We start from the raw sequence: 12,323 nt of genomic DNA, 5'->3' as shown, positions 1-12,323 counted from the left end.
TCAAAGATGAAATTGCATATATGGTTACAATTTTAGTTACATTGTCATTATTCAGACTATAAAACAAACAAACAAACAATCGCGATCCGTTCTCTCTTTTTATCTTATATTCTCATTTATAGATGAAAAGGTTAACATTTTTGTCATTCATGAGAATCATGACATCATCCTATGGCTAGTCTTTTTAATTAAAAATTAATTTTTTAATTAAAAGTCATACAAATTTTATGATACAATCATATCAAGAAATACATATCAAATTGGATTAAATAATGTAAAAATAATAGCTTAAAATATTCTCAACTGTTAGTGATGTGTGCAAAATAATACAGCATTGGCTATCTACCATCAGCAATACCACCTTTTATTCTAATGTGCAAAATGATATGCCGGTAAAAGATATCTTAAGGAATATTTTATCCATATTCATTATTCTTATTATTTTTTGTATTAAATATTTCCTTCGTTTTTTTTTTAACTGCATCATTTGGATTGGGCACAAAGTTTAAGAAAAAGAAATTTAAATAACAAAAAAGCACACGTGACTACAAAGAAAAGAAAGAGTAAAAGTTAGGTAATAAGGGTAAATAACTAAATATCACATGTGAGTAAAGGGACTAAGAATCTATTCTCATTGACTGAAATGAGTTGAGCTGAACAGAACTGAATATTTTATGAGAGAAGGAAATTAGGAAGTAACTAAACTTATTAGAGCTGAACTGAACTGAACTGAAAATAATCTAATGAGAACAAGCCCTAAGGTAGGATGAGTTTGGTGTATGAACACAAACAAAAGGCATTTAAAAGCATACTTTAAGTAAAAATGGTGTAATTAATATGCAACTTTCTTATAAGGAAAATGATGCAATTAAAGTAATTGAGAAATTAATACTTTTCACAATACATATATCATGTAATAATTGTCATACTACCCAAATTAATAATGGAGGATTAACCTCAATTCAAGCCTTTGTGGATGATGGAGGACTAGCCTCAACTCAAGGCTCTGTTGACCAGAACTAGGGATCTTATTAGTTATTCTTTTTGAACATTTTTTGTATCCTTTTTTAATTTCTTAGGTTGTTCAAGTAAAAGGAAACTAGTTATATATAGAGCTTTTTTGGTGCAGCAGGCCACACGGGCCTGCTGCCAAGTCAGTAAAATTAACGGATTTACACGTGCATAACGGGGTTATTATTCACGCGCCACTACTAGAAAAAGGTCTATTTACGACCAAAATTCACGACCATACGCGTTTTTGGTCGCAATAAATCAGTATCAACGTCGAGTTTATTAAGTGGTCGCGAATAGTATAGTTATTTACAACCAGTTACGAATCTCGTTGTACTTTGTCAATATTCTCGTCGTCAAAAATACCAAAATTTCGCCAAAAGTAAGGCGGGATTCTTCCCGGGTTTGCAATAACAATTACGACCATATGAAATTTATTTACGACTAGTTAGTGGTTGTGTTTGTCAAATAAACTTTATTTTTTAAAAAAATGCTTGAAATGACAATACAACTTCAATTAAAAATAAAAATAAAAGTTGAAAATGAAAAAGAAAAGTCATGAAATAAACCCTTTGTTTCCTTTGTTATTTCATCACCGATTCACCGTCACTTTTTCATTCTCTCTTTCCAAGTTTGATAATTGTCAAAAGTGATTCTACTTGTTGAGCTTGGATTTTCCTCACTAATCTTAAATTTGGTTAGTATTTTAGTAGATTCATACTCCAAAGGCCCAAAATTTGGATATAATTCGCTCAATTATTCGATTTGTTCCTAGTTGCTAAGTGTTGAACTGTGATTGTGGGGGAAAAACCTGTTGAGGTAAGCCTAATCTTTTCAATTTTATTTTCGTTTAATCATCTTTATATGGGTTTAATTTTCTATTCATTTTTCTGTTTTCATTTCTAAGGTATAATTTTTTCTATGGGTTTAACTGCTTTTTTTAGGTGGTATAGGGTTAGCAAATTTGTCATTGTTTTGGGTTTTGTTCTAGAAATTATCAGTAGAGATGGAAGAATGGGGTTTTTATAGTGGGAATTTTAGAAAAGAAAGTGAAAGTTAATTAAATAATAGTTTGAGGAATCCAAAAGATTACTTCATTTGTTAAATAGTTTGGCCTTAATTTAACCAATTATGTTTTGTAGTGGGAAGAACAAAGAGTAAAATATTAGTAGGAGCAGAGTATATGTGATATGACGTCTTTAAGAAAAATTGAGTTTTTTTTAACAAGAATATGCATCTACATACCTTCAGAATAGGCAAAATTGGATGAATGTCTTTAGAGCTTAACTTTTTCTTGTCTTCTTTGTAAATGATTATGTAGTAAAGTAAGATAGTTTTTTTTGCTTCTTAATTTTTATGTAATTTATATGTAGGCCACATACTTTTATACGAAGTATGAGTGATCCCATATAGTGGGTCTTTCGATTTAATCATAAAGAATAGATTGAAAATAAAGTGATTAACTAATAGTAATTCTTTTTGTTTATTATTGAATATATGTTGTTAATGTTTCATATGTTTGCCTCACATTAATCGTATGACACTAAACTTTTTGCTCTTGGTTCTTGTAATTGGTATTTTTGTCTTATATGCTAATTAATTGGTGAAAAATTTATAGTAATTCTCAATTTGTTGGTTTATTTAACTATATTGTTTATAAGGTGCACATAGTATAGCTATGGATGATATTGGATATTTCTTGTTTGTCCATTTTCCTTTTAAGTCCATTCCTTTGATTGTTACATATTAAAATTATAATTAAATTGCTAAGTTAAATAGTTATTGGTACCTAGGATTAACTATACTTTATTGTACTATATGCTTATATGTTGTCTTCAACAAATCATGGTAAAAAAATCTTTAAGGGTGATGTAAATTTGTAATTTCAGATTATGGCACCTTGTAAACTATGGATGAAACTAGCAGGAGATGATCGTTTGAATAATGAATATGAAACTGGAGTTGAAAATTTTATTAAATATGCATTTGAGAGGACAGGTGAAAAAGAGAAGATTAAATGTCCTTGTGTAAAATGCAAAAATTCATCATTTGGTTCTCAAAATATGGTTAAAGATCATTTGCTGACCTTTGGCATCATCCAAAGTTATACATTTTGGTATCATCACGGGGAGAGGGTGGGTGAGAATTTCTTTGAATCACCAACAAGAAATCATGGTGATGAGTTATTAGAAAGTGATAACGAAGCAGAGATACAAACAATGCTTAGGGATATTTTTCCTAATTGTGATATTCCTGAAAATGATATGTATATGGATTCACCTACTTGTATACCTGAAAATCCAAATAATGATGCAATGAGATTTTATAGATTGTTTGATGATTTTCAAAAACCATTGTATGAAGGCTCAAACTCATCCAGATTGTCTGCAATTGTTAATCTGCTTCACATTAAAACTCTTGGTAGATGGAGTAATGAGTCATTTACTATGTTGCTGCAATTTTTGAAAACTCAACTACTACCAAAAGAGTCATCCCTTCCTGATTGTTTTTATGATGCTAAAAAGACTGTTAAAGATTTAGGTCTCTCTTATCAAAAGATAGATGCATGTGTTAATGACTGTATGCTCTTTTGGAAAGATGATGAACAATTAGAATGTTGTAAAGTATGTAAGGCTTCTAGGTGGAAGCAAGGTAAGCATAGTGGAGAAACTAGAACAAACAAAAAAGGTAAGAGAATACCCCAGAAGGTACTTTGTTATTTCCCACTAAAGCCTAGACTTCAACGTTTGTTCATGTGTTCTAAGACATCCTCTGATATGAGATGGCATCATGACAGACATATTGAAATTGGTGTGATTAATCACCCTGATGATGGTAAAGCATGGCAACATTTTAATGAACAACATGCAACCTTTTCTTCAGAACCTCGTAATGTCAGGTTAGGGTTAATTAGTGATGGATTCAACCCATTTTCTAATATTGCAAATTCATATAGTATTTGGCCTGTTATGCTAGTCCCATATAATTTACCTCCTTGGGTTTGTATGAAACAATCTAATATGATGTTGTCAATGCTTATACCTGGTCCAAGAGGTCCTGGGGATGCAATTGATGTCTACTTACAACCTTTGATAGAAGAGTTGAAAGAGTTATGGGAAGTGGGTGTTGAAACCTATGATGCATCCAAAGGTGAAAACTTCAAATTACATGCAGCTTTACTTTCTACTATTAACAATTTTCCTGCTTATGGAATATTATCTGGATGGAGTACAAAGGGAAAATTGGCTTGTCCTTGTTGTCACAAAAAAACTACTTCTTTGAGGTTGAAAAATTGTTCTAAGCATGTCTATATGCGTCATCGACGTTTTCTTCCTGTTAATCACCCGCGGAGAAGGAAGAAAGATGTTTTTGGGAAAAAGGAAAAAGGAGAGCCACCTAAGCCATTGTCCGGGAACGAAGTGCTTGAGCAAGTAGGAGATCTTGAAGGTGTTTGTTTTTCTAAGGATCCTACTAAGAAAACTAAAGTATGTCATAAAACTAGAGGGGATAATTGGAACAAAAAAAGTATTTTTTTTTTCAGTTACCTTACTGGAAAACACTTTTGTTGCGACACAATTTAGATGTAATGCATATTGAAAAGAACATTTGTGATATTATTTTGGGAACCATCATGAATATCAAAGGGAAAACAAAAGATACAACTAACTCTCGTCTTGATATGGAGGCATTGGGTATTATGGAAAAACTTCATCCTATATCTAAGGGTGATAAAACTGAATTGCCTCATGCACCTTATACATTAACTAAGAGTCAAAAAGAGATATTGTGTAAATTTTTAAAAGACCTGAAAGTTCCAGATGGGTTTGCTGCTAATATTTCTCATTGTGTGAATGTGAAAGAGTGTAAGATAACAGGATTAAAGAGTCATGATTGTCATGTTTTGTTACAAAGTGTACTTCCTCTTGTAATACGTGGCCTTTTGGTAAAAGATGTATCTGAGCCTTTAATTGAGTTATGTCAATTTTTCAGTGTCTTGTGTGCAAAATCTGTACAAGTTGAGCACCTTGAAAAAATTAAATCCCAAATTCCTCTGATTCTTTCTAAGTTAGAAGCATGGATGCCACCTTCTTGTTTTGATGTAATGCTGCATTTAAGTGTTCACTTAGTAGATGAGGTAATTCTTGGTGGGCCTGTACAATTTCGTTGAATGTACCCTGGAGAACGATATCTTCATACACTGAAGTTATATGTGCGTAACAAAGCCCGTCCTGAGGGTTCAATAGCAGAGGGTTATGTGGTGGATGAGTGTATGACCTTATGCTCAAGGTACTTAAATGATGTTGAAACAAGGTTTAATCGTCTTGAGAGAAATCATGATGCTGAAAACAGTAGCTTGAAAAAGATTTCTATATTTTCTCACTCGGGAAGATCATTAGGAGCCGCAAAGAATAACAATTTTGATGTGGAAGAAAGGCAACAAGCACACATCTATGCCTTGAAAAATTGTAGCGAAGTTGAACCATTGACCATTCTTACGGTAAGTGTATCAAATTAAAATTATTAACTTGTTGAATTTGTGTAATTTCTTAATAACTCGATCAATTTGCAATGTAGGGAATATGCTGATATAATATCAAATGAGGGTGTTGAACTATCTGCACAAGAGCAAGATGCAAACTTTGTAGTATGGTTCAGAAAAAAAGTATGTGTCTGTACCAACAGAATTAAATATTTTTTGCCCTTTTATATCTAACTTTTATGATGTTTATCATATATATTTTTTTTGTATGTTTCAGGTTGAGAAGTTACATGAAGAAAACAATAATTGTCCTTATGGGGATGAGCTTTTGTCCTTATCTCGTGGTCCTATTCAATATGTTAAATCTTATAGTGGATATGTTGCTAATGGGTTTAGGTTTCATACAGTTCAGCGTGATAAATCTTTAGCAACACAAAATAGTGGAGTAGTGGTATTAGGTGATACAGGTGATGGCCACGAAAACTTGGACTTCTATGGTGTGTTGACAGAAGTGATCAAATTGGAGTATTTGGGAGGCAATTATATAGTCTTTTTTCGCTGTGATTGGTTTGATGTGCTAGATTCTAGAAGAGGCATTAATGTGGATAAATTTGGGTATGTTAGTGTTAATAGCCAACGATTCCTGAAAACAAATGAACCCTTTGTGTTAGCAAGTCAAGTATCACAAGCATTTTATGCAGCCGATGTTGTAAACAAAGGTAGTTGGCGAGTTGCAGTTAAGACCAAACCTCGAGCTACTTATGACATGTCAATGGGGGAACAAGTATCTGATGATGATGATGCTGCATATCAGGATGGGGAATCTTTTGTGCTGAATTTTGTTACACATGAATCAGAATACACACATAATGGAATGAACATTGAAGATAGGATTGATGTGGAACCTGAGATCGTTGATGCTTCTACTTTGACAAAAAAAAATGAAAAAGAAACTAATAAAAAAACTAGTTACTTATGTTTTAATGTGGTTGAGTTCTTATATTAGTTAATTTTATTTATTTTGTATTGTATTTCCTTTTGACATTGTTGTTTTTTGTGTTACTGTTAATTTTTTTTTGGCTTTATTTTCTTTTCTGTTCAATTTCACACCAGATTATTATGCATTTTTATTAAAACTAACCCATTAATTTTTTGCATTGTATGATGAAAGTTATCTTTTGTAGGGAAATGGCACCAATTGGGAAGAAGCCTACATATCTTGCACCTGGACAACTTGGTTCATCACGTGGTTCAAGGTTAAAAGCATCTTTTCTTCCTGGAGTGTTGAGCAAGACACCTTGTGACAATCTAATTAAATTTGAAGGGTGGAAAAGAAGGAAATGATCCACCTCCTATTTTTGCTATTTTCAAGAAGACTAGATCAGGGAAGTCAAGGAACTTAAAAGAGCCTGAAATTGCAAAATATGTATGTCATCTTTGTAGTTTTAAAAAAAAACTAACATCATTATATATGTGTGGAACTAGTATAATGATTTTTTTCTAAAAATTTCTATAGGATGTGATAGTAAGTGTGGAAACAGAAAATCCATCACTCTCACACTTTGACGTTGTTGAAAAATGCTTTAGGCCACAAGATCGTGGTAGTGTAGTTTGTTTTGGCTTTGGTGTAAGACCTAAGGATGTACGAGGCCCTTTACCTACTAGAGCAGATCTCACAGCAAGTCTCCACGAGAAACAGAAAGAGAATAATGATCTTCAAAAGAGAATGGATGAAATGGAAAAAACTCATCAAGAGGAGCGTGAGGCCAACAACAAAAAGATAGACGATTTAGCAAAGAAACTCAATATGTTCATGTCAATGTATATGCAACAAGCTAGTAGTGGTGATGATCAAGCTAATCCTAATGCTAATTGAAACTAAGGTAAGATGACTTTCAAACATATATATATATATATATATATATATATATATATATATATTTTCTTCTTATCTTCTAAATTTTATTGGCATGTTTTTGGTGAAGTTTTCTGCCTTTTTATTTGCCTTTTTTTTTTATCCTTTTTGTCTATACTTATCTATTGATGATTTTCTTTTTGAACTTGAAACCTCAAGTGATGATAAATATTACCTGTGTTTCAATGGATTGCAGGGATATATAGTAGATATTATTGGAACAACTTTTGAAGACTCGACAAAGCTCAACATGCTCATGGAAGCTTCTATTTTGGTGATTGATCGAATCCACTAATTTTAGTTAGATCAATACTTTTGATATATTCTAACTTTAGTTTATTGGAAATATTTTAAGCACATCGTATATATGATGATTTTTGCTATTTTGGACGATTAAAGAATGTGTATCCTTACTTTTGAATATTTGTAATTGACATTGTGTTAAACTATATATGATATCAATGAGCAAGTTTGGAGTTATTATAAGGGTGTGCTAAATTGCAACTTTATAACTATTTTGATGAGTATATTATTTGTGTAGAAATTATATTTAAAATTTATACATAAAAAAATGATGATAAGAAATCTGGTCGTAATTATAAAATTATTCGTCGTAAGTAATTAACATTAAATTTTCAGAAAAAATAATCGCGACAAGTAATCTGGTCGTGAATGTGTACAATTGTTGTCTATGAGGACGACAAGAAATCTGGTCGTAATTATAATATTTATTTGTCGTAAGTAATTAACATTACATTATCATAAACATTAATTACGACAAGTAATTTGGTCGTGAATGTGTACAATAACGACAAGAAATCTGGTCGTAATTATAAAATTTAGTTGTCGTAAGTAATTAGCATAACATTATCGGAAACAATAATTACGACAAGTAATCTGGTCGTGAATGTGTACAATAACGACAAGTTTTGTATCTCGTCGCAAAAAACTTAATTACGACGAGTCTTCAAAACCAGTCGTCAACTTTTCGCGACCAAGCCTATAGCGACGACTGACGACCATACGCGTTTCTCGTCGTAAAAGCCCTTTTACGACCAGATTAAGCTCATTTGCAACTGGAAAACTCGTTGTAGATGAACTATTTTCTAGTAGTGCGCATAACGGGGTTACTGGTTTTGTCAGGGTTATTTGTATTTGTTTTTTCAAGGGTTACTTGTATTTTTTTTTTAGGGGTTACTTGTATGGATTACTTATTCAGGGGTTACTTGTATTTTCAGGAGTTACTCGTATTTTTTTAGGAGTTACTTGTATTTTTTTTTTCAGGGGTTACTTGTATTTTTTTTTTCAGGGGTTACTTGTATGGGTTAATTCAAGGGTTACTTATATGAGTTACTTATTCAGGGGTTACTTATATGAGTTACTTCAAAGGTTACTTGTATGAATTACTTATTCAATGGTTACTTGTTATTTATTCAAGGGTTGCTTGTAGGCCCTATACCAAACCAGTAACACCATACAAGTTACCCTTGACCAAAACCAGTAACACCCTACAAGACTACAAGACCAAATCAGTAACACCCTACAAGACTACAAGTAACCCTTGACCAAACCAGTAACGTCATACAAGTAACCCCTGACCAAAACCAGTAACACCCTATAAGTAACCCCTGACCAAACCAGTAACACCCTACATGTAACCCCTGACCAAACCAGTAACACTCTACATGTAACCCCAGACCAAACCAGTAACACCCTACAAGTAACCCCTGACCAAACTACTAACACTCTACAATTTTTGACGTAGAATGTTCGATCTAAGATTCCACGAAGAAAACGAGCTCAAATTTCTTTGGTTCTCATCGATTTCACTACTTCAAATGTTGTTGACGATCTTAAAAATATTTAATCACAGTTTTTCACAGCAATTTGACACCCAATTTTTACAATTTCGGGCTTTTTAATTGCAGCAATTTGGCAAAGAGGAGAGAAAAAATTGGTGGAGTAGAGATATGGTTGTTGGTGATGTGTGGTTTGGCTTGAAGAAGAAGCTAAGAAAAGAGGAGGGAGAAAATGGGTGGAGTAGAGATATAATTGTTGGTGATGTGTGGTTTAGATTGGAGAACAAGTTAAGAAAAGAGGAGAATGAAGAGTTGTAGACTCGTGGTATTTAAAAAATAATAATAATAACTGTGGTTGGCCACACCTGGCGGCCACGTACAAAAATTTGTGAGTTATATATTTTGGAGGGTGAATGTGGGGAAACTTTTGGTTTTAGAATAATTTTTAAAATCAATTACTACGTATATATATCAATATAACAATGCATATAAATCCCTATTCACTTTTACGTGATAATAGATTTTTGTTCCATACATATTTTAACTAACTTTTTTTTTTTTTTTTTTTTTTGAAGAAAACATATTTTAACTAACTAGCCTAACATAGAACTGAAAATAACAAACCCAGCATTAGGAAAAATGGAAATAAATAATCCCACCTTTGCCCGAACTGAAAATAACAAACCCACCTTTCGATATTTACGAGGCAAACCCACCTTTGTACGTCATCTTCTTTTAATGAACCTTGACCTGTTGGTGACCGAATCTAGTAGGTTGTATGCCACGTGTCAAATTTTAATGGGTGCATTTCATTTTCTAAAAAAAATACAAAAAAAAAAAAAAAAAAAAAAAAAAAAAAACTCTAGCCACCAACCTAACACCGTGAAACCCTAGCCTTTACCCCATCCACCACCAAAACCGATAGGCTGCCCTCCTTAGCCTCCGAAAACGGTCGGCCGACATCTTCCCTGTGGGCCGTTGCGGGTTTCGGCGGTTTTTAAGAGAGGTTGTGTGGTGTTTTTCGGTGCTTGGATGGAGGTTTCAAGGGTTTTCGGCGGTAAGAGAAGGGTTCTCGGCGGTTGTGTTGGTTTTAAGGGAGGCGGCTGTGGTGGTTTCAAGGGTAGGATTTAAGTCAGGGGTGAATTCGAGGGTGGCTTTTGGTATAAGGGGGTTCCGACCGGCCATTTTCAAGAGGTTAGGGTGGCGGCCGGCCGGTTTTCGCCGGGGCTAGGGTAAGGGTTAGGGTTTCCAAGGTGGTTGGGGGGTGCCGGTGGGTGGTGGGTTTTTTTTCTTTTTTTTTTTACATATTTTGTTTTTGTCTTTTAACTTTTTTTATTTTGACCAATTATTGAGCGACATGTGGCTTTAAAAAAAATTTAACTTGTTTATCAAGTTGTGGGTGAAAAAGTTCATTAAAAGAAGATGGTAGTATACAAAGGTGGATTTGCCTTGTAAATATCAAGAAGTGGGTTTGTTATTTTCAGTTCGAGCAAAGGTGGGATTAATTATTTCCAACATTATATTGTTCTTTTCGTTCATTAGTAATCTTCTGTCTTTTCTTATTTTTTGGGTTTTATTTTAACTTTTAATATTTTTCATTTTAAACAAATTATTCATAACCTAATCTTCCATTTTTCCGGTCAAAAGACCCAAATCAAACCCACATATTTCGATTTTTTCATATACGGCTTGTTCTCTTCAACTTGTTTCAGATACTTATTACTTATTTCTTAGTAGATTTAGATCAAACCAGACTAAAAACATTCAGATTAGAGCTTTTAATAATCATTTACTTATTGTTAAATATCATCAATTGCGTATTAAAAAAATTATGAAAATGACATATTTGAAAAGTTTATAATGAGACAAAATCCATTTTGATAATGTTTTTCTTTGTACATTAGTATTAAAATGCGTTAAAAGTTTAGTCAAATTATTAAATCAGATGAGACTAGATAATACAAGTTCAGATCAGATCAAATTAGGTCTTATGAAAATCAGATCAGATCTTATTTCAAGTGAAGAGATTTTCAGTCAAATGCCCTACTTTTGATATGTTTTTGCTCTTTCTAACATTCAATTTATGAAGTACGAAGGTCAAAAGAAGAATGTATAATTTTATTATGACTCTTACAAGGAACATGCTTTAAAGGATTAATTAATTAATAGCCCGAGTGATAGCTTAAGTTATTATAACTTATTTGCCCAACATTAATAACTCTTACAAGGAACATGTTTTAAGTTAATGGATTAACTAATTATTGGCCCAAGAGATTACCTAAGTTACAATTGGTCTTGTATGAACCCGGTCTACAATAAATTATTGTAGACCCAAAATTTGACACTTACAAATAATATAATCACATTCTGGATGATATAATTACTTTTTTAGATGATATAATTATTTTTTTGTGAGTCATATTTTGATCTCATATTAAACCATTTAATGAGATTATATAATTATCTTTAGGATGATAAAATTTTAAAATCATCTTTTGAATGATGTAATTTACTATTTGATACTTTTTATAATGATAAATTCACTTTTTGATAATAGTTTCAAGATGATATAATCACTTTTGTAATAATATAATCACATTTCGTATGATATAATCACATTCATATGGAATACTAGAAGGTTGGGTCTACAATAAGTTATTGTAGATCGGGTCTATTCTAGTCTTAATAATGTGACTTGTGTGTCCAATATTAGACAAGTAACCGAAAAAAAGATGTTAATAAAAGGAAAAAAAAAAAAATAGTACTCGTAGTAAGAGTTGGAAAAACTCTCATCATCCGCTAATAAAAGTTTTATTTCACCCAAATATCTTATTCTCGTTACAAAAGTTTATCTCATCTCACCTATATTTATCTATTTATTCACTTCCTATACTTTTTTGTTTGCTTTTAATCAACGAGCCCTACTTACCATTTTATTGAAATAAAAAATTATGCTAACACTTAATAATTCGTCGGAAACATTTAAACAAGAGATAAGCTAGAAATAAAATAATGGTCCCTTCGATTGGAAATGTAGATGTTGCCCAAATTGACTGCCTAATTGGCAAATGAATTTTGGGGGCGCGACTAGTAGTTTCGTGGGACAGAGTCCAGCAAG

Source organism: Chenopodium album, chromosome 6, assembly GCF_948465745.1.
Source record: "Chenopodium album chromosome 6, dcCheAlbu1.1, whole genome shotgun sequence".
Taxonomy (NCBI): Eukaryota; Viridiplantae; Streptophyta; class Magnoliopsida; order Caryophyllales; family Amaranthaceae; genus Chenopodium; species Chenopodium album.
Note: the sequence above shows the minus strand (reverse complement) of the source record.